Raw genomic sequence first — 24,309 nt, forward strand, 5'->3', positions numbered from 1 at the left:
GGAATCTCCCTGGCAAAAATCTCTTTCCCCCGGATTCCAAACATAAAATTGGATGATACTTGTGAGCTTCTTTCAGTGATCACAGCAAAACATCAGTGGCCAAAATTAAACATATCCCTGTCCCTTTGTGCTGTAAATAGTCAACTGCCCTGCTTTCTAGTTTTCAACACTTAATTATTTTTAGTGTAAAGTGAATGAGTACAATCAAGGTAACTCAATAAACAGATGTTCAATAGCTTCAAGAAGCATATTAATAGTTTCCCTTTTTACTTTCTTAAATTAATCCCTGAATCTACTAATTTCATGAATTCCCAATCAGTGATCATCATTTTACTTGTTTATTCTAAGCATCTGATGAACTATCCTTTGTGCATAATATTTTTGTATTAGTGACAATTTGTTGCAGTATTGAATACAATAGAAGGTCCAGGACAAACAGTTTATATAAGGATGCCAATGCTGTGGTGGTAAACAAAGATAAACCAGGTTTTGTGGGATCCAAGGAATAAGACCTCAAGGGGCAATAGGCACCAAAGTCCCAAAACTAGAAGTGGAGTTAGGAACCAAGAGACTGGGGACATATAGCTGTAGCTAATCTCCTGGTCTCCATTCTCCCAGGCACAGTGGGGTTTGTAGCTAAGAAGGGGATATCTTGTTCTCTGTTCTCATAGCTTTTTTGCAACTCATAGCTCATACCTATTCATGACATCAGTTGTTTCAGGACCCAACAAAGCTTCTGTCTCTGAGGGCTTGATCTGCTTATCTTTACATCTTCAGTTCCCACTAATTGTTTAAATTTTCTGCTTCAAAGTTGGACTGGGGAAAGAATTTGATGGACCTGGCCTCTTAACACTGGCTTTACAGAAAGCAGACTGGGCCACCTCTAAGGCTCTCTTCCCGATCATCTGTGGTCACGGAAGATAAGAGCTCCAGATATGGATGATCTAAGGGATGATTCCAGCCTTTCTTCAACTAGTTCAGTTGGGCATTCTTCCCATACACTTAGTTTAAACTACTCTTTCTGAGGTTATGAACCACCTCCATTTGCCAAAGAAAATGACCACTTTTCATCATTCCTCATAATTTTGGCTCTTTCACCAACAGAAAATTAGTTGACCCTTACATTTTTGCTGATTTTTTTCTCCTGTTTTTCAAGACTCCACACTCTGCTGTTTTTCCTCCTACATCTACTTTAGCTTGGTCTCCTTTACTAGGTACTCCTCCTTGGCTTAACCTCTAATACTCAGACCTCAGGCTTAGTCTTAAACTCTATATTCTTCTCTAACTCTACTCTCTTTTTTGAAAATTCTCTGGCTTTAAGCAACATTTATACTGACAAATAATTGTATGCTTCTAGCTGTATACCTCTAGCTACTGCCCTCAGTATCAAAGTCCAATTGGATATAGTCACTTGAATTCCAGTAGGGCATTTCAAGCTACATAGATCAAAACTGTGCTCTTGATGCTACCCCAAAACCTGTTCTACCCAGATGCCTGAGCCCAAAACAAAGAAATGAAACACACACACACACACACACACACACACAAAGAAAACAGTCTTGATTCTTTTCTTATTCAATATGCAATCAATCAACAGGTGCTATCAGCTGTGCCTCCAAAATTCTTGGGCTTCTCTCCATTTCCACCACTGCCCGTTAGCCTGAGAAACCATTATTATTAACCTTACTTAGTGTTGTAGAGTTTTAACTAATCACTCTTTCCCCTTACAACACATGTTCTGTAGTCCCAGTAATAATTTAAAAATGACAATCAAACCATATCACTGTCCTGCACAAAATCCTCCACTGGCTTTTACCTACACTTAGAAAAAAAAATCCAAACTCCTTAGCATGCTCTACAAGGCCCTGTATTATTTGTCTTCTGACTACATTTCTTACCTCATATCTATTCAACCACATTTTTCCTTCCTTCCTTCACTTCCCTTTTCTGTTTTTCAGTTGGAGCAAGTTTATTCCTGAGCCAAAAGCCTTTCCACTTTCTGAACCGTTAGATCTTCTGTAATGTCTTCAAATAGTTGGCTGCTTTTTCCAATCAGGTCCAGCTCAAGGGTCACCTCTGGAGAAAACTTCACAGAACATCCAGATAAATTAGCCACACCTTTAACTTTGTAGAAGAACTTCTTTTCTGCACTTTAGGTGATGGACCTTGAGGGCCATTGTATTTTAGATATCAAGAAAAACATGACAAATGTGACTTTATTTTGGAGTCATAGGATGGTGAAATCTGGAGAAAATTTAATTACACTTTGAGTTTGTATGTAATGTACTTTTTATCTAAACAATTTAATTTAAATAGTAATATAACAGTGTTTCAAAACATGCTTCAGTTTGCTTTATATTCTTGGAACTCCTTCAAATTTTACATTTTGATACTCACCAAGTTTAGCCATCAGAGGAGTTCACTTTCTTTTTTTTTTTTAAGATTTTATTTGTTTATTCGTGAGAAACACACAGAGAGAGAGAGAGAGAGAGAGAGAGGCAGAGACAAAGGCAGAGGGAGAAGCAGGCTCCCTGTGGGGAGCCTAATGTGGGACTTGATCCTGGGACCCTGAGATCATGACCTGAGCCTCAGACACTCAACCGCTGAGCCACCCAGGTGCCCCATACTACTACCATACTACTAATAGTGAAGATTAATTAGTGTTGCCTCTGAGATTGAAGTTTGAAGTAGAAGGAAAACAATTTTCATCCTGTTTTTGTGGGCGGCTGCTCTTCGTCTTACCCCTCCTTCATCTTCCTTATCCCCCCTTCTCTTTTTTCTTTTCCTTGCTTATGAAATAATTTTATTTTCTGGATGTTTTACTTACTAAATATGTTTCCAAATTCTGGTCTTATATTTATTTTTTGCAGAAACATCTCGCTAATTTTCTCTTAGTGGATGTTATTTAAGATAATCTACAAATACATTGTTTAAAGTAAACAAGACAGGGATGCCTGGGTGACTCATGGTTGAGCACCTGCCCCTGGCTCAAGGCGTGATCTGTGGTCTCAGAATCAAGTCCCACATCAGGTTCCCTGCCTGGAGCCTGCTTCTCCCTCTGCCTACGTCTCTGCCTTTCTCTCTCTGTGTCTTTCATGAATAAATAAATAAAATCTTTAAAAATAAATAAAATAAACAAGACAGACACTTGAATCACTAAGCACATTTTAGTATTGTGTCCTTTATAAGAAATGGATAATACTTTATAATTTAATTTAATTCTCAGGTTTTATTTGACTTAGTTCTTTTGGTTTAAAAGAAATTAATTTTTTTAAAGATTTATTTATTTTAGAGAGAGAGCAGGGAGAGGGTCAAAGGGAGAAAGAGAATCCCAAGCAGACTCCCCATTGGGCATGGAGCCCCCACATTGAATTTGATCCTATGACCCTGAGATTATGACCTGAGCTAAAATCAAGAATTGGATGGATGTCTAACTGACTGAGTCATCCAAATATTTTTTACTTCATACTGGAGCTGGTTATGAAATGTGATGTTTGTTTAATTTCATTTTTACATGGATATGACCATGACTGGAAAACCAAAGAGCCATTCTGAATGAAGAAAAAGTTCAAAACATTAGATAATTGGCACTTTATCATTGGAGAATATTAAAGTGGATCCAGGTAATAGCCTTTATGCCCATGTGTCTTCTAATATCCTCCATGTGCTTATGTGGTTAGGATAAAAAAGAGAGGCCCCATTTATATGATTAACACTGTTCTTTATTCTGCTGTTCCCAGGTTTATTTCTGCCTCTGTCTCAGGAGCTGAGCCTTGATCATTATAGTTTCCAGGCTTCTTTGTTCTCTGGTTTCTGGCTGGGTTGAGTGAGAAATAGCAGGAAAAGAGGAAGGCAAAGGCCAGGCTACTCTATCCTTTCCCTTCTTAAGGGAGCATCTCTTCCACAGGATCAACTTCAGTGGGTCAGCCTTTTTCTGTTTACCCAAATTACTTAATCTAGACCCATCTTGCAGAATGGCTCTACCTCCTGGGTTCCGGTAATGCTGATGCCTGCCTATGTCCCTAAGAATATGGGCTTCTTTCTGCACTTCCTGCTCTCTGGGCTATCTCATTATCCAGAGGGTTTGTTTTATTCTGTTTTGTCTTGGTTAGGTCTTCAAGAAACTTTAACCTAACTTTCCATGTTAGGGTTGCTTTATGCAATAACCTAGTGGCCCATGGCCTCCTTGGCTTCATGAATCCTGAATAATAGGAGTACTTAGTGGAAAGAATAATAACCAAGTCATATTTTATTTTTTAAAAAATATTCCATTCAGCGCCTTTGAAGTTTAGTTGGGTAATTGTAAATGGAGTAAGTAATAGCCCCAAATGTAGAAATTTATGATAGACACTGAAGCTTAAGGACAAGTTCATTCACAGTGTTTTTCTTTTTGTTGGATAGTAAATAAATATCTCTTCAGCACATTATTTCCCAAGCTTAAAAAAAGGACAATTCTAACATTGTTTTCTCGAGTTTGGAAAATTACCTTGATACTGTTTTTTTTTTTTTTTTTTTTCCCAAGAGAATAAGCAACTATTAGTTTATTTTGAAGAATTCTCTGCCAATTTTTGAAATTTTGATGCTTACTTTTTCTTAAATTAGCTTTTCTTTATAGTTTGAGATTAGTTAACATTTAACCTTGTGTAAGTTTAAGGTATACAATGTATTGACTGATTAGATATTGCAGTATAATTACCACCATAGCTTTAATGCCTCTATCACATCACATCATTATTTCTTTTTTTGGTGTGGGGTGAGAACATTTAGGATCTAGGCTCTTAGTAATTGCAAAGTATGTAATACAGTATTTGTAAAGACAGCTTTGCACCAAAATTTCTATGTGGTTCTTATTTTTTAATGCATACAGTTTTCAACATGTGTTAGCATCTCATTTCTGTAATATTTGGTATTATCTGTGACTCAGGGCTGGAGCTTGTTTAATCAGACATGAGAGAGTATGATTAGTACCTAAGTTGGGGGGGGCAACCTAAATATCTTTGTATAGTAAGTATCATTACTTTGTTCATTAGGATATTTCAGTAAATAACATATCTCTTAAAAATAAATGAGGTACTTTGGAAGATATCTTAATAACATCATACCAAAAGCTTTATTAAAATTAGAAAACTATAGAAATGTGAAGAGAAATTGTAATATAAGATTTATCAGAGCAATGTAGATAAGCTCTCTTTCCTTAAGGGAACATCTCTTTCTGGAGAATTGAGATAAAAGTAAATTAAAAAAAAAGTAAAAAAAAATTTCCATACCATAGTAAAGTGTCAAAAATGTTGCAATAAATGTATTTTTATAAATAAATATGTAATAAATATTAAAAGTAGAATTCAATATTAGGAATATCTCCATTGTCATGATTATTAATTGTTCTCAACATTTCAAGTGTTCAAATCATGGTAGCAATTTCCCATTGAGAAAAAGATTTTGAAAAGCAAATTGTGAAGGAAAAGAAAAAAAGTAGAACAGAAGATCAAAGATAAGCTTTAAAATCTTTATGAGAAATACTTGTTAATCCTTTATTTCGAGAGTGTTCTATTCTTATCAGTTCCCACAGGCCACAAAAGTAAATATTAGCTATGCTTAAAAAAAAAAAGACAAACTATTTAATGTGTTAGCCTGCACTAATCTCCACCAAAGGAATAGTTATTTAATAGGGAAAATGATTAAGGCTGCTTTTCAGGGGAGGTGGCCCTGGGTTGCAGTAGAACTTTGGAGGGTGTGGCCACGAAGGGATGGGCATCCCAGGAAGCAACAGATGCCCAAGATGCTGGGGGCAGGCCACACAGCTGCAGAAAGAAGAGGGGGAGGGGTTGATGCTTCTTTTGTCTTTACTTGGGGAGAAAAGGAGGAAATTACTGTATTTAAGTAAAAAGGCTGTCTTCCTGGACATAAACCCAGGAGCTATGGAGCCCTTTCCCAGGGCTATCTAAACCTCATTCAAAAACACTCCACATCTTCATATTCCCTGACTTATCTACAGCTGGATTTTCACTCTATCACACCAGATGCAGAGATACTGGGTAGTAATGGAGATGGAAGAAAGTCTGGATTTTGGAGGCAGACAGATTTAAATTTCCATACTACCTCTGTATGTATTCAGTGTATACTGGTTACTTATGGTTTACCTGTTTAGTTTCTTCTTATGAAAATAACCATATCTGGAAGTATACTTTTGGATTTTGAAATTCTGAAGTTAACTAACTTAGTACATAGTACATAAAAGTTCTCAGTAAGTGATACCTGTCTTAAGGAAACAAAGAGTCTACAAGCTTAACATCTCAGTTTGCAGCTCAAGTTGCTCCAACCTTATTATCAAAAGCCCGAAACCCTCCCTGCCTTGGAAAGCTGCTGTATCACTCTCTAGTGACTTTTCAAGGCTCAACTATGAAGTTGAAAGTGAATCTGTTTTATAAATGTCAGAAAGTCACATCAGCTGGTCTCATAATGGGTTCCATGGAATTGTTATGAGGGCTGTTAATAGCTGTTCCTCAAAATACATTCTGTGATTATTTTAGCCAGGAAACACAGAATTTAGGACACGTGACAAATGTCTGCATGTCACTATGATTTCTGAAGATCCTGGTAGAAGGTGAGTAGGATATAAAGCATTTTTTTTTTTTTTGGTGAGGCTTTTCATGACTACTTTCCAAGTTAAGACTTGAAAATAAAATGTATTTATAATTATTGTGAAAGCAAATTAAGAAACACAATTCTTTCCACTTCTCAGTCATGTATTTCTCCTGCTAAACACACTCTGATCCATTAAGTAGAGCCCTGTAGCAATGAAACTTTAATGCAGAGATTCTGATATTCATTTAAACATTACTTGTAAAGGAATATGGAAATTCTGTATGCTACTACTAAGGCAGAATAAAAAAAAATGTTTATCCAGTTTTGCAGAGTTCTGATGTGATTAGATTTCATCGAATTGCCCCCTAGGTAGCAATGTCACTGATAATTATAAAGGAGTAAGGGGTGAGGGTGAGCAAAAGATGATTGAAACTTAGTTTTAGACAATGAGAAAGACATTGTATTAAAAAAGGTCATTCTTCTCATTGGCATGATGAGGAGTAATACTTTATTTTTATTGTTTTGGATTAATGTGCTCTAAATATTTTGACTTATATCCCGCTGACAGTAGGACTTAGCATAGTGTACATGTGTAGTCATGTCAATATAATTCTCTGCTTCCTTACTGGTAGGTAAAGTTGAGTCACTATATAATTTAAAAAATCCCTCTCCAGATGCCCATTGTGTTCCTTCCAAAAGTCAGAATGGAATTTGACCCTTAATTCTACACATTGTTTTTTTTCCCATTAAATCAGTATACTGGATTTGACACTTTATAGGTTCTGTAGACATTTGGATGTGACTCCAGAGGGAAATTGAAATATTACTAAGAGTTCTTAAAATATATTTGATAATCACAATTGTGAATATTGGTGGTGCTAGTGCCTCTGGGATTCTTTCTAATATTTTAGACATGAAAATCAAGGAAGACCACTTCATGACAAAAAAAAAAAAGAGAGAGAGAGAGAGAGAGAGATAGACAGAGACAGGGACATCGGTCATTTTGGGGTTAGAGACTATTGAATTCCTGCAGATCAACACAATGGTCCAGCTGGGACTATTTTTTCCACACAGTCTCTCTCAATGAATAGCCTTTTCTATCCTGGGATTGATAGTTTATTTTCATAATAATTCATTGTATCACAATAGTAACGTTATTCTTTACAATAATCATTCTGTTGGCATGAAATGATAGCCTTGGGAAAGGGAAATCATGAAAGCTATAGGTAAGGATTTACATATCTGCATTAAATCCTAACTTTGGCCATATCATAACCTTAGTCCTAAATCAAATTCAGGGCTCTCAAAATCTTCCTCTTTTAGTTCTTTTGATGCCTGACCCGTACAGTTACACAGCTGTACCACTCTCCTCTTGGTAGCAAAGATATTTCCTTAAATGTGTTTAGCAATTTGTGACTCTCTTTATTTTGGAGATGTAGAACATAGAGTGGGAATTGGGACAAAATCCAAGCAAAACCAGATGGTTCAGAAGACACAGTTTATTTTCCTCAAGCTTTTAACCTGGCTAAATGAGCTAAGAAAACAAAGCCCAGCAAGAAAGAAGCCTTCTGTAGGATTTAGTGGAGATGAAGCTTTGTAGATTGTGGCAACAGGAGAGCACAAGCAATAGGCGAAGCCTGATGCTTTCCAGCATCTGAATGGATCCGTCCAGGGCAGCAGAGAAACAAGAGGAAAAGCAGCCAGTTAGGAGATTAAATCTATGAATGTCCCACAACACTGGCTGTTCATAACATGGAGAAACTGAAGCTGATATCATAAGTAATTTTCCTGTCACTATATGACATTTTAAGAAAGCAGGAGTCTTTGAAAGAAAATTAATGAGGCAAAATAATTTCCCATAGATATTGTATTGGAGGAAATCTCTGACATCTTGAATATCCAGTAAGTGCTAACTCCTCCCTGGGCACCAAAGCAGTAAAACTTTAAAAAGTTACTGGGATCCATGAGATTAACACTTGAATCTCATTATTTGGATCTATATATTTCTGGGTTTTTAAAAATATTTTATTTATTTGTTCATGAGAGAGAGAGGCAGAGACATAGGTAGAGGGAGAAGCAGGCTCCATGCAGGGAGCCCAATGTGGGAACTTGATCTCAGGACTCCAGGATCACACCCTGAGTCGAAGGCAAACGCTCAACCACTGAGCCACTCAAGCATCCCATATATTTTTGGTTTAAAAACATTTTAGGAAATTCTTGCACACCTAAATGAACAAGTAAAGAATTTTTGGAAAAGAAGCAAACCAACATAGGACTTTATTAAGTTAGCTTTACCATATGAGTTTAGGTATATTTCCATGAGTATGGTTGACCCTTGAAGGACATGGGAGGGGTAGGGACACCAATTCCCCCAAATAAAAAATCCACCTATAGCTTTTGATCCCCCCAAAATGTAATTACTGATAGGCTACTGTTGACCAGGGGGCCTTTTGATATCATAAACAGTTGATTAGCACTTATTTTGTATGTTTATGTATTGTATGTTGTAGTCTTAAAAAGAGGAAGTTAAAAGAAAATCTCTAAAAATCATGAGAAAGAAAAATTATTATAGTACTATACTGTATTAATTGAAAATAATCCACATATCAGTGGACCTGTACCTTTTAAACCCATTTTGTTCAAGGGTCAACTATACATAAATGTTGCATGACTGATGACACATTTTGCTATCAATATTACATTATTAAAAATAAATTTTATTTCTGGGCCTTTTAGGTATTTGCATTTATTTGAGTTTGTTCAGGGTGCCTATAACAAAGTACTACAGACTGGGGGACTTATAAACAGTAGTAATTTATTTTTCAATGTTCTGGGGGCTAGAAGTCCCAGATCAGAGTGCCAGTATGGTCTGATGAAGGCTTTCTTCCCAACTGTAGACTTTTCTGTGTTGTATCCTGGTGAAAGGAGCAAGGATGAAAGGAGCGAGGGTGCTCTCTGGGTTTTCTTTTTATAAGGGCATCAGTCTCATTCATGAGAGCTCTGCCCTCATAACCTAATCACCTCCCAAAGGCACCACATCCTAATACCATCACATTGGGCACTGTGATTTCAACATACAAATTTCGAAGGGACACAAACATTCAGACAGTAATAACATCAAACACTTAGGACAAATCTATATGCTTTTGCTTGCTTTATCCTTCTTTGTAGCTGCCGGGTATATCTCATTTTGTTTATATCGTTGTGTGCTAAAACTTTAGGTACACTCGATCTTCTGTAGGAAGAAAGAATAACTCTGCCTTATAGAACAATACCTGTAGTCTTAAAACCTTGAATGTGGTAAGAAATAAGCCCATGGGATACTCTTGCTATTGACTGTTTTCTCCTAGACAGTAAGCATATTTTGACCTAGACTATGGGAGGTGTCCCTCAGACATCTTAACACTTTTACTCAAAGCAGAGAGTTGCCTACTCTGTCAGCTACCTAAGATGTTTCTCAGTTTTTATTCAGACTTCTCTCAGACACATCTCATTGAGATATAATTTTGTTGTAGGCACTGGAAACATATTGGTTAAGGCCAAAAAAAAAAAAAAATGTGTATTTGAGTGCCTGTGCACGCGCACACGCACGCACACACAGAGTTTACTAATTTAATACTTAGTCTATTGAGGGGCCTTAAAAAATAATTGTGCTTTCTTAAATATATGTTATAAAAGGAAACGTATAATAGAGTGGAAGACAGCTGGGGAATTACTAAATATAGGTCCTCTTTCTAATACTGATGAATTGTGATTTTACTTTTTTTTTGACCAGTCATGCTAGGGATTTACCAATTTTATTGATCTTTACAAAGACTCAAATTCTTTGGCTTCATTAATTTTCTCTATTGCTTTTCTTCATTGTATTTATCTTTGTTTTCTTTTTTTTCCTTCTACTTACTTTGAATTTAATTTGTTCTTCATTTAATTTTTAAGACTTTTGCTTTGCTCATTTATTTTATTTTTTGTAATATTAATTTTTCAAAGTTTTAATTTAAATTCCAGTTAGCTAACACTTATGAGAAAGCATTTTTTCTTATATAATATGATCATTTGGGAGTATAAATTTCCCTTTAAACCTGCTTTGGTTGCTTTCCACAGATTATGACAGATTAGGATATCATTATTATTTAAAATATTTTCTAATTTCCATTGTTAACTCACTGGTTTCTTTAACTCATTGGTTATTTATAAAGGTGGTGTTACTTCATTCCCAAATAATTAGTTATGAATTTTCTACTTGTATATTTGTCATTGTTACTGATTTTTCATTTATTTTTGCCTTCATATTTGAGAGATATATTCACTTCATATAGAATTCAAAGTTGGCAGTTTGGGGTATTTATTTTTCCCCCTCCCTTCAAGCCCTCTAAAGATATTTTATTTTCTTTTGGTCTTCATTCTTTCAGTTGAGAAATCAAGTCATTGTTTTTGCTGTTCTTCTATGTACAATATCTCTTTTGGTTCTGGTTGACTTCAAGACTTTTTTCTTTATTTTTGATTTCAAGTAGATTAATTCCTTTGTGTCAATTTTAAAAAAAGATTTTTATTTATTTTTATTAGAGAGAGAGAGAGAGCTAGAGAGAGAGCATGAGCAGTGAAAGAGGAAAAGGGAGAGAGAATCAGACTCCCTACTGAGCAGCGGCCTGACACCCGACTTGGGGATTGATCCCAGGACCTGGAGATCATGACCTGAGCCCAAGGCAGACTTTTAACCGAGCCACCCAGGTGCCCCCTGATGTGTCAGTATTTTATTCTGCTTATATTTTACTGATTTTTCTACAGTTTTGTGTTGCTTTTAAATAAATTTGAGAAAATTTTGTACAGTATTTCTTTGAATCTTTTTGTTGCTCCCATCTTTCTATTTTCTTTTTTACAGACACCAGTTATGCTAGGCTGTATGATACTGTCCAAAAGTAATTTTTTTCCTACATTCTTTATCTTTATTTCAGTTTAAATTATTTCTTTTGGTCTCTCAGCAGGTTCACTGACGCTTTTGTCATCTCATCTCTGCTCTAGTGAAATTTACATTTTAGAGCACAGTATTTTAATTCTACAATTTTGATAGGCATCTATTTTTATAGTGTCCATTTCTATGCTAATATTCCCCATCTGTATATTCTTCATGGCCATTTTTTAAAAAGCTGCTCTAAAGTCCTTGTTATCATTGTCATCAGATATGTTTCTATTGACTATTTTTAACTCTAAGCATGTTTTACATTCTCTGGTTTCTTCATATATCATGGGATTCTGACTGAATTATCTACATTGTGGCCGGAATGTTGTAGGCCTTCTGGATTCAGTCTTCTGTAGAGCATTTTATTATTTACTAGCATTTACGCTACTAGCTGATCATTGTTAATCTGTGGAGTTTTACTTATTTAATACAGGTGTGTTTCAGTATTGCCATTAGTGTAAGCAAAAACACTAAGCCCTGGTACACAGCCTTTACTTGAAAGATGTAGTTCTTTTGTAATTTTAGTGGAGAGAAATGAGATATTTATTAAGCTCCTCTGAATGAATATGACCCCCAATCTAAGCTTTTTCCCTTGTTAGAGATTGATATCTGAGATAACTGCTTACTCTTTCAGGCTTCTGATTGATTGCCTTCTACTAGATTCCCTGAAGTCCCCCCAAACAAGTGGGTTTCAAAGTCAACCAGTGATAAAAGGGGTATGTAAATACATGTAAGGGAGTTCCATCCTTTGGATCCCCCTCATTTATTGTATTTTCATTTTCAGTTGCCAATTGCTTTGGTGCCCCAAATTTCATTATGACACCTTAAGCTAGTAAAATTGCAACTTTTGCTTTAATCCTTTGCATTCCATGTTGAATAGTCTTGGAGAATACTCTCAGGGAAAAAGGCGCACAGATAGAGTATTACCTGGGAGTCCCATTTTTAAAGAATTGAGTGTTGAATTTACTCTAATTTCCACCTATTTTTGTTTTTTAATGCTCTTAAGCCTTAACTCCCTACCCTGCCAAACTACGCCCCCCAAATATGTATATGTGGAAGTCTAAGTTTGCTAGAAGCTACTTTACAAGTATCAGAGCCAGAAGAACTTTCAGTGATATATTTTTGTATATAAAGTTCTTCAAGATGCCATTATATCCCAGAAGTCCACACTTTGATCAAAGGCTTCACTGTTGATCTCCATTTGTTTACATCCTTTCAATCCAAGGAAGGCTTGTCCCTTGTTCTCCCTACACCTGAATCAGGTATCTGACTTCAGGTATGGAAGCTGCACATTGTCTGCTTGCCTATAAAAGATTTATTTTAGTTTGAAGCTCATCTTATGAAGCCTTTTTTGTACTCACTGCTTGTTAATAGCCCCCAAGAAAAGTGAGGTTTGTATTTTATCCATTTTTCTTTGTAATTCATAAGGAAGCAAAAAGTTCTTTCATATTGTTCTACATTTCAACTAAAAAGGAAAATGCTCTGCCTTCATTTTGAAGAATATTTTTACTGATAGAGAAATTCAGGTTAACAGGTATTTCCATTGAACATTTTAAAGAAATCATTATTGTCTTCAGATTTCCATATACTTGATGAGAAGTCAATTGTCACTGTTACCTTTGTTTCAAGGCAGTTAACGTGTCATTCTTTTTCCTTGCTGTTTTTTTTTTCAGATTCTCCTAGTTTTGATTTTCAGAAATTATAATATGATGTGCTTTGATGTAGCTTTTTGTGTCTATTAGTTTTGACTTCCCAGCACCACTTGATTTCATGGCTTAGGTCTTCCATGGCTATGGAAATCCTTGACCTCTTGACCTTTCTGTCATGTGTACTACTTTACCACATTCAGATCTATGAACTCCAATTACACTTCATTAGCTTTGTCTTTATTATATCTCTCACATTTTTTTTCTGTGTTTACCACTTCCTTTTTTCTACATGCCACAGTCTGAATATTTTCTAATTATATTCCATCCAGTTCAACAATCTTTCTTTTTTTTTTTAATTTTTTTATTTATTTATTTATGATAGTCACACAGAGAGAGAGAGAGAGGCAGAGGCAGAGACATAGGCAGAGGGAGAAGCAGGCTCCATGCACCGGGAGCCCGACGTGGGAATCGATCCCAGGTCTCCAGGATCGCGCCCTGGGCCAAAGGCAGGCGCCAAACCGCTGCGCCACCCAGGGATCCCCAACAATCTTTCTTATGATTTAAAACCTAGTCTTTTTTTAATGTTTAGTTGGAAATCTTAGTAATTATTTTATTGATCCTTAAAAAAGTTGAGGGATTTTTTTTTTTTTTTGGTCATTAATACAATAATTGTTCAAAGTACACAAGCTTAAATAGTTTTTTCAATCTTTATTCCTCACATCTAGTTCCATGTTTTGTGTATCTTAACCTCTGGTATCTATCTATACTCTATCTGTTTTTATTATTTCCATTTCTATTGCTCTATTAAATATCCTTATTTTAGATATTTGTTCTACTTAAAAAGCATAGTAAATGTCATTCTTTATTCACATCAATCATCTCATCCCTCCAATACATGCTATACATAGACTATTCATTTTATTGTATTAGTAGATGTCAAATTGCTCAAAAACAACAACAAATTTTCCCATGCAGGAAATCTATGTATGTAAAATATTTTCCCTCCTTGTGCATCCTTGTGTTAACAGCTTATCAATAAGTCCAATGTATAAAACAGTGCAGTGGGACTCTAGGAGTTCTCTTCTGTAGGGTTCACTAAGGCACAAATTGAAACCACTTGACCTAGTGATAGAGGTCACATTTTTGAAATATGTTTTCAGTACTGCCCACTATCTGTTTATATGCCATCTGGCTATCTTATTTCCCACTATTTCTCGATGGAAACATCATTGATGTCACCTGGGAATTGGTTAGTAATGCAAAACCTAAGGCTTTACCTTAGGCCTACTGAATAAGAATCTATATTTTAATATCAATGTGCTGGAAACATTGCACATGACCTTAAACTCTAGATAAGATTTGTTTCTATTTTCAAGTGTTTACCATTTTTTTTTATTTTCATATTTATTTACATCTTCTTCTCTATTTGTAATTATCTTTATTCTATCTACTTGATTCCAAATTCAAACTTAATGTCTCTTTATATGGCACCATGGACTGGTTTCTGTGCATCAATAGCTCTTAGTTTATACAATTCATATATTTGTTACATATAAATTATACTTTGATTATGTATATTTGAATCACAATTGCTAGCCTGTGATCTTCTTAAGAGCCACATCTATTGCAAGTTGCTGTCACCTACAGTGTCCAACACAAAGATCTGTAGAAAGATTTGCTAAATTTTTGTTGTATTTTTTTTTTGTTTGGTTAGTTCAGAGTTCACTATTCATTTTATAACATGCATTAATGGGGGGGGGAGCAAGATGGCGGAGGAGTAGGGTCCCCAAATCACCTGTCTCCACCAAACTACCTAGAAAACCTTCAAATTATCCTGAAAATCTATGAATTCGGCCTGAGATTCAAAGAGAGACCAGCTGGAATGCTACAGTGAGAAGAGTTCGCGCTTCTATCAAGGTAGGAAGACGGGGGGAAAAAAATAAAGGAACAAAGGCCTCCAAGGGGGAGGGGCCCCGCGAGGAGCCGGGCTGAGGCCGGCGCGAGGGTCCCCAGGACAGGAGAACCCCGTCCCGGAGACGCAGGAGCTGCACCGACCTTCCCGGGGGAAAGGGGCTCGCGGGGAGTTGGAGCAGGACCCAGGAGGGCGGGGATGCCCTCGGGCTCCCGGGGACAGTAACAGAGCAACTGCGCGCCCAGGAGAGTGCGCCGAGCTCCCTAAGGGCTGCAGCGCGCACGGCGGGACCGGCGGGACCCGGAGCAGCTGAAGGGGCTCGGGCGGCGGCTCCGCGGAGGGGGCTGCGCGGCCCCGGGAGCAGCTCGGAGGGGCTCGGGCAGAAGAAGAGGCTCCGTGCGGAGGGGGCTGCGCGGTTCCAGGAGCAGCTCGGAGGGGCTCGGGCGGCGGCTCCGCGGAGGGGGCTGCGCGGCCCGGGAGCGCGAATCCACCAGCGCAGGCTCCGGAGCACAGGGCGCCGGGACACAGCCCAGGATCCGGCCTCCCCCGGGACAGGCAGAGGCCGGGAGGGCCCAGGACAGCGAGGACGCTCCTGCCCCAGCTGAGCACATCAGCGGCCCCGCCCCGGAGCCTCCAGGCCCTGCAGACGGAGTTCCTGCCGGAGCTGACTCCAGGTTTCCAGAGCTGCCCCGCCACTGGGGCTGTTCCTCCTGCGGCCTCACGGGGTAAACAACCCCCACCGAGCCCTGCACCAGGCAGGGGCAGAGCAGCTCCCCCAAGTGCTAACACCTGAAAATCAGCACAACAGGCCCCTCCCCCAGAACACCAGCTAGACGGACAACTTCCAGGAGAAGCCAAGGGACTTAAAGAACACAGAATCAGAAGATACTCCCCGGTGGTTCTTTTTTTTTGTTTGTTTGTTTTTGTTTTTGTTTTTGTTTTGTTTTGCTTTTTGATTTGTTTCCTTCCCCCACCCCCTTTTTTTCTCCTTTCTTTTTCTTTCTTTTTCTTCTTTTTTTTTTTTTCTTCGTTTTTTTTTCTTTTTCTTCCCTTTTTTTTTCTCTTTCTCTTTTCTTTCCTTCTTTCTCTCCTCTCTTTTTCTCTTTTTCCCAATACAACTTGCTTTTGGCCACTCTGCACTGAGCAAAATGACTAGAAGGAAAACCTCACCTCAAAAGAAAGAATCAGAAACAGTCCTCTCTCCCACAGAGTTACAAAATCTGGATTACAATTCAATGTCAGAAAGCCAATTCAGAAGCACTATTATACAGCTACTGGTGGCTCTAGAAAAAAGTATAAAGGACTCAAGAGACTTCATGACTGCAGAATTTAGAGCTAATCAGGCAGAAATTAAAAACCAATTGAATGAGATGCAATCCAAACTAGAAGTCCTAACGACGAGGGTTAACGAGGTGGAAGAACGAGTGAGTGACCTAGAAGACAAGTTGACAGCAAAGAGGGAAACTGAGGAAAAAAGAGACAAACAATTAAAAGACCATGAAGATAGATTAAGGGAAATAAACGACAGCCTGAGGAAGAAAAACCTACGTTTAATTGGGGTTCCCGAGGGCGCCGAAAGGGACAGAGGGCCAGAATATGTATTTGAACAAATTCTAGCTGAAAACTTTCCTAATCTGGGAAGGGAAACAGGCATTCAGATCCAGGAAATAGAGAGATCCCCCCCTAAAATCAATAAAAACCGTTCAACACCTCGACATTTAATTGTGAAGCTTGCAAATTCCAAAGATAAGGAGAAGATCCTTAAAGCAGCAAGAGACAAGAAATCCCTGACTTTTATGGGGAGGAGTATTAGGGTAACAGCAGACCTCTCCACAGAGACCTGGCAGGCCAGAAAGGGCTGGCAGGATATATTCAGGGTCCTAAATGAAAAGAACATGCAACCAAGAATACTTTATCCAGCAAGGCTCTCATTCAAAATGGAAGGAGAGATAAAGAGCTTCCAAGACAGGCAGCAACTGAAAGAATATGTGACCTCCAAACCAGCTCTGCAAGAAATTTTAAGGGGGCCTCTTAAAATTCCCCTTTAAGAAGAAGTTCAGTGGAACAGTCCACAAAAACAAAGACTGAATAGATATCATGATGACACTAAACTCATATCTCTCAATAGTAACTCTGAATGTGAACGGGCTTAATGACCCCATCAAAAGGCGCAGGGTTTCAGACTGGATAAAAAAGCAGGACCCATCTATTTGCTGTCTACAGGAGACTCATTTTAGACATAAGGACACCTACAGCCTGAAAATAAAAGGTTGGAGAACCATTTACCATTCGAATGGTCCTCAAAAGAAAGCAGGGGTAGCCATCCTTATATCAGATAAACTAAAATTTACCCCAAAGACTGTAGTGAGAGATGAAGAGGGACACTATATCATACTTAAAGGATCTATTCAACAAGAGGACTTAACAATCCTCAATATATATGCTCCGAATGTGGGAGCTGCCAAATATATAAATCAATTATTAACCAAAGTGAAGAAATACTTAGATAATAATACACTTATACTTGGTGACTTCAATCTAGCTCTTTCTATACTTGATAGGTCTTCTAAGCAAAACATCTCCAAAGAAACGAGAGCTTTAAATGATACACTGGACCAGATGGATTTCACAGATATCTACAGAACTTTACATCCAAACTCAACTGAATACACATTCTTCTCAAGCGCACATGGAACTTTCTCCAGAATAGACCACATATTGGGTCACAAATCGGGTCTGAACCGATACCAAAAGATTGGGATTGTCCCCTGCATATTCTCGGACCATAATGCCTTGAAATTAGAACTAAATCACAACAAGAAGTTTGGAAGGACCTCAAACACATGGAGGTTAAGGACCATCCTGCTAAAAGATAAAAGGGTCAACCAGGAAATTAAGGAAGAATTAAAAAGATTCATGGAAACTAATGAGAATGAAGATACAACCGTTCAAAATCTTTGGGATGCAGCAAAAGCAGTCCTAAGGGGGAAATACATCGCAATACAAGCATCCATTCAAAAACTGGAAAGAACTCAAATACAAAAGCTAACCTTACACATAAAGGAGCTAGAGAAAAAACAGCAAATAGATCCTACACCCAAGAGAAGAAGGGAGCTAATAAAGATTCGAGCAGAACTCAACGAAATCGAGACCAGAAGAACTGTGGAACAGATCAACAGAACCAGGAGTTGGTTCTTTGAAAGAATTAATAAGATAGATAAACCATTAGCCAGCCTTATTAAAAAGAAGAGAGAGAAGACTCAAATTAATAAAATCATGAATGAGAAAGGAGAGATCACTACCAACACCAAGGAAATACAAACGATTTTAAAAACCTATTATGAACAGCTATACGCCAATAAATTAGGCAATCTAGAAGAAATGGACGCATTTCTGGAAAGCCACAAACTACCAAAACTGGAACAGGAAGAAATAGAAAACCTGAACAGGCCAATAACCAGGGAGGAAATTGAAGCAGTCATCAAAAACCTCCCAAGACACAAGAGTCCAGGGCCAGATGGCTTCCCAGGAGAATTTTATCAAACGTTTAAAGAAGAAATCATACCTATTCTCCTAAAGCTGTTTGGAAAGATAGAAAGAGATGGAGTACTTCCAAATTCGTTCTATGAAGCCAGCATCACCTTAATTCCAAAGCCAGACAAAGACCCCGCCAAAAAGGAGAATTACAGACCAATATCCCTGATGAACATGGATGCAAAAATTCTCAACAAGATACTGGCCAATAGGATCCAACAGTACATTAAGAAAATTATTCACCATGACCAAGTAGGATTTATCCCTGGGACACAAGGCTGGTTCAACACCCGTAAAACAATCAATGTGATTCATCATATCAGCAAGAGAAAAACCAAGAACCATATGATCCTCTCATTGGATGCAGAGAAAGCATTTGACAAAATACAGCATCCATTCCTGATCAAAACTCTTCAGAGTGTAGGGATAGAGGGAACATTCCTCGACATCTTAAAAGCCATCTATGAAAAGCCCACAGCAAATATCATTCTCAATGGGGAAGCACTGGGAGCCTTTCCCCTAAGATCAGGAACAAGACAGGGATGTCCACTCTCACCACTGCTATTCAACATAGTACTGGAAGTCCTAGCCTCAGCAATCAGACAACAAAAAGACATTAAAGGCATTCAAATTGGCAAAGAAGAAGTCAAACTCTCCCTCTTCGCCGATGACATGATACTCTACATAGAAAACCCAAAAGTCTCCACCCCAAGATTGCTAGAACTCATACAGCAATTCGGTAGCGTGGCAGGATACAAAATCAATGCCCAGAAGTCAGTGGCATTTCTATACACTAACAATGAGACTGAAGAAAGAGAAATTAAGGAGTCAATCCCATTTACAATTGCACCCAAAAGCATAAGATACCTAGGAATAAACCTCACCAAAGATGTAAAGGATCTATACCCTCAAAACTATAGAACACTTCTGAAAGAAATTGAGGAAGACACAAAGAGATGGAAAAATATTCCATGCTCATGGATTGGCAGAATTAATATTGTGAAAATGTCAATGTTACCCAGGGCAATATACACGTTTAATGCAATCCCTATCAAAATACCATGGACTTTCTTCAGAGAGTTAGAACAAATTATTTTAAGATTTGTGTGGAATCAGAAAAGACCCCGAATAGCCAGGGGAATTTTAAAAAAGAAAACCATATCTGGGGGCATCACAATGCCAGATTTCAGGTTGTACTACAAAGCTGTGGTCATCAAGACAGTGTGGTACTGGCACAAAAACAGACACATAGATCAGTGGAACAGAATAGAGAATCCAGAAGTGGACCCTGAACTTTATGGGCAACTAATATTCGATAAAGGAGGAAAGACTATCCATTGGAAGAAAGACAGTCTCTTCAATAAATGGTGCCGGGAAAATTGGACATCCACATGCAGAAGAATGAAACTAGACCACTCTCTTTCACCATACACAAAGATAAACTCAAAATGGATGAAAGATCTAAATGTGAGACAAGATTCCATCAAAATCCTAGAGAAGAACACAGGCAACACCCTTTTTGAACTCGGCCATAGTAACTTCTTGCAAGATACATCCACGAAGGCAAAAGAAACAAAAGCAAAAATGAACTATTGGGACTTCATCAAGATAAGAAGCTTTTGCACAGCAAAGGATACAGTCAACAAAACTCAAAGACAACCTACAGAATGGGAGAAGATATTTGCAAATGACATATCAGATAAAGGGCTAGTTTCCAAGATCTATAAAGAACTTATTAAACTCAACACCAAAGAAACAAACAATCCAATCATGAAATGGGCAAAAGACATGAACAGAAATCTCACAGAAGAAGACATAGACATGGCCAACATGCACATGAGAAAATGCTCTGCATCACTTGCCATCAGGGAAATACAAATCAAAACCACAATGAGATACCACCTCACACCAGTGAGAATGGGAAAAATTAACAAGGCAGGAAACAACAAATGTTGGAGAGGATGTGGAGAAAAGGGAACCCTCTTACACTGTTGGTGGGAATGTGAACTGGTGCAGCCACTGTGGAAAACTGTGTGGAGGTTCCTCAAACAGTTAAAAATATACCTGCCCTACGACCCAGCAATTGCACTGTTGGGGATTTACCCCAAAGATACAAATGCAATGAAACGCTGGGACACCTGCACCCCGATGTTTCTAGCAGCAATGGCCACGATAGCCAAACTGTGGAAGGAGCCTCGGTGTCCAACGAAAGATGAATGGATAAAGAAGATGTGGTTTATGTATACAATGGAATATTACTCAGCTATTAGAAATGACAAATACCCACCATTTGCTTCAACGTGGATGGAACTGGAGGGTATTATGCTGAGTGAAGTAAGTCAGTCGGAGAAGGACAAACATTATATGTTCTCATTCATTTGGGGAATATAAATAATAGTGAAAGGGAAAATAAGGGAAGGGAGAAGAAATGTGTGGGAAATATCAGAAAGGGAGACAGAACGTAAAGACTGCTAACTCTGGGAAACGAACTAGGGGTGGTAGAAGGGGAGGAGGGCGGGGGGTGGGAGTGAATGGGTGACGGGCACTGGGTGTTATTCTGTATGTTAGTAAATTGAACACCAATAAAAAAAAAATAAAAAAAAAAACATGCATTAATGATCATTTTACTACAGTGTTTTTAGTTTAAACTATATAATTTCCTTATATCTACTAACATCCCATTGTTTCTACTGCCATTTTGATAAATGATTTGTAAATCCCCATTTGTAACTCACAGACCCATGAATTCTAGACTCATATTTTAACTGTCTTCTCTGTTGGAATCTCCCCTGGTCAATAGGAATAGTTCATCTCTTGCTTCTTTAACAATTCCCAACTGTCACTGCCACATATACAGACACTAAACCAGGAAAGTCTGAATGATAATCAAGAGATCTTATATTAAAACTGTAGCTCTAGTCTTCAGAGTAGGTTTATATGCAGTAGTATTTAAGCTTCTGCATTAAAAAAATTTTACTGTGTATTTATTTAAAATTGATTTTTTTTCTTTACACCCTGTTTGTGATAGCTAAATTATTAATTTCTTTTCTTTTTAATATGTTGAGCATAGGCCCACAAGAATTGTCTTTCAAAACCATGTAACCTCTTAGGTGAATTTGTTCAGAAACTCAGGAAATCACTTTATTGCCTTTAGAAAACGCTTCTAAAATCTTCATTTTCCTTCATGATCTGGTCTCTAATTAGTTTTCCCTAAAGTGTTGTTTGTTTGTTTGTTTGTTTGTTTGTTTTTAGGTGGCAGCAGGGTTTTGGATTTTATTCTGGGTGTGGAGTCCACTGAATGGTTTCAATAAGGGGAGTGGCAAAGTCTGATTGACGGAGTTAGGAAGACGGCTGGCTGCTGGTGGAGACCAGAACTTCTGGGAACGAGTCGGAGGAGTGATGCTCAGAGCAGAGAGACAGGTTAAGAGTCTGTGACAGGGGATCCCTGGGTGGCGCAGCGGTTTGGCGCCTGCCTTTGGCCCAGGGCGCGATCCTGGAGACCCGGGATCGAATCCCACCCACATCGGGCTCCCGGTGCATGGAGCCTGCTTCTCCCTCTGCCTGTGTCTCTGCCTCTCTCTCTCTCTCTCTCTCTCTCTGTGACTATCATAAAATAAATTTAAAAAAAAAATTTAAAAAAAGAGTCTGTGACAGTCACCTGGGTCCTTGGGCCAGCCCACCCCCGTGGACCAGGGGAGTGGCGAGTGGCAGCACACACTCGAACGCGAAGTGTAGGCGGCTGCTTTATGTGAATCGAAGCCCTGCAACTTCCCACCACGTCACACCCTCTGAGAATTCCCTACCCCTCTCCCACTGCCTCTCTGCTCCTCTAGATGTCCCGAAGTTGAAGATTGAGGTCAGTCCCGGAGGAGCCAACGTAACAGAGGGAGAGTCAGTGATCATGACATGCCAAGTTAGCAGCAGCAACCCAGAGTACCTGTCTCTATCATAAACAATGGACATATCCTACAGACTAATTGTACTAAATCTATTAAAATTGAGAGCAATTTTTAGACCGTGCTATGCACTTTCAAGTCTCTGTTCCTTAGCAATTTCTATTTCTTCTGCTAAAATGTTCTTTCCTAAAAGTTTTGTCTATTAATATCCCTCTAATTTTTCAAGATCCATTTAAAATGCTCTGTAAAACCTTGGCCAATTTCTCAAGTTAAAATTACTCTCTCATCTGTGTTATTTTTAAAAGCTTCCTGGCAAGAAAGAAGGACTTATTTTGGTGTTAAAGAGTTTATAATGGTATTAACTGAGCGCCACGTGGGCTTTATAGAGCTTACCTCAAAAACAATATTAAATTCTCTCTCTGATATGTTGGGGGAGGTTGAAACTAACAATTAAGTGCTTGCCAGGTTAAATGCATTGCAGGTGTCTTACATTTATCATAAAATAATCATTTTTATAACACTATGAAGTAAATGTCAACTTTTCAGATAAGAACACTGAAGACCTGAGATTTATTTTTTTTCCTTGTCAGTATTTTTAAAAGTTATTAAGCAAGCAGTGTATTGAGTTATATCCTCTATTAACTGGAGTGTGACTAATCTATTTGCCAATTAAATATCGAACCATATTTAACAATGAGCTAGGTATTTTCCTACTGGAGATGAAAGTGGTTTAATAAATGGCAATATCAGGATCAAGATTGAAATCAGTATTTTTATACCCATGTCCTTTTGAGAAAATCATTCCCTCCTTCTGAGGTGAGTTGAATCCTAAATATGGAGATATTTACAAGTTTCTGTAGTAAATGAGCTCTATATTGACTCTTGTCATCAATGTTCTTAAAATTCCCTTTAACTTTCCTGTTCCCTACCTTGCAGTTGTGTTTAGTATGCCATTCTAAGTTTTAAATTATTTTAGAACATTTTACTGATTTTAGATCCGAATATTTTTGTAATTATACAGCTATCTTTCTTCATCAACTTCCATTTTTTCTCACTCATTTTCCCTTTATATGTGAACAGCAATTTTTTTTTCATTTTTTGTTTTGCTTGATGCAAACAAATATTGATTACATTTAAATGTTTTTTTATTAAGATAGAACTAAGGATTAAATATAAAGTGAAGTAAAATTTCTTTAAAGACGTCTTGGTCAAGCTAGAAAAAAGCGTATAAATAGATTGTTATTTGGGGGTCCTTAAGACCACACTTTCAGCACAGGTTAGAAAAGATGCCTTAGAGATGTATAGTGATAAAAGGGAAGGCTTAAAGTATACTCTAGTAGAGGCTTTTCACATGGGGAAGCTGAAAGCAGGGTAAGCGACATCCATATGATTAGTTAGGTTAGCATACTTGGCTTTCTCTAGTCCATCTTAAGGTGGAAGTAGAGGCAAAAATTTGAGAAGCTGGCGGTTATTAATATAGTCCTAACTACTTTGAGGTAATTGCTACAGAGGTTGTATTTAACTTAACTAGACTGTTTGCTTTCGATTGTGAGTCAGAATTCTATTTTTCTATATGGTCTGGCCACTGTTCATTTGTATATTCATTCCCTCAGTTATATTTAAAGACTTACATAATGACTGATCTTGATATATTTAATGCATATAGCATATTAGAACACGAGGTAGATTTTATGGCAATGGAAGTGTGACAATGAGTCTGTGTCCACAGGATCCTCAGTTTTACCATGTGCTCACAAAACAGAGGCCACCATCAAA

Source organism: Canis lupus, chromosome 14 (assembly GCF_011100685.1).
Source record: "Canis lupus familiaris isolate Mischka breed German Shepherd chromosome 14, alternate assembly UU_Cfam_GSD_1.0, whole genome shotgun sequence".
NCBI classification, from domain to species: domain Eukaryota; kingdom Metazoa; phylum Chordata; class Mammalia; order Carnivora; family Canidae; genus Canis; species Canis lupus.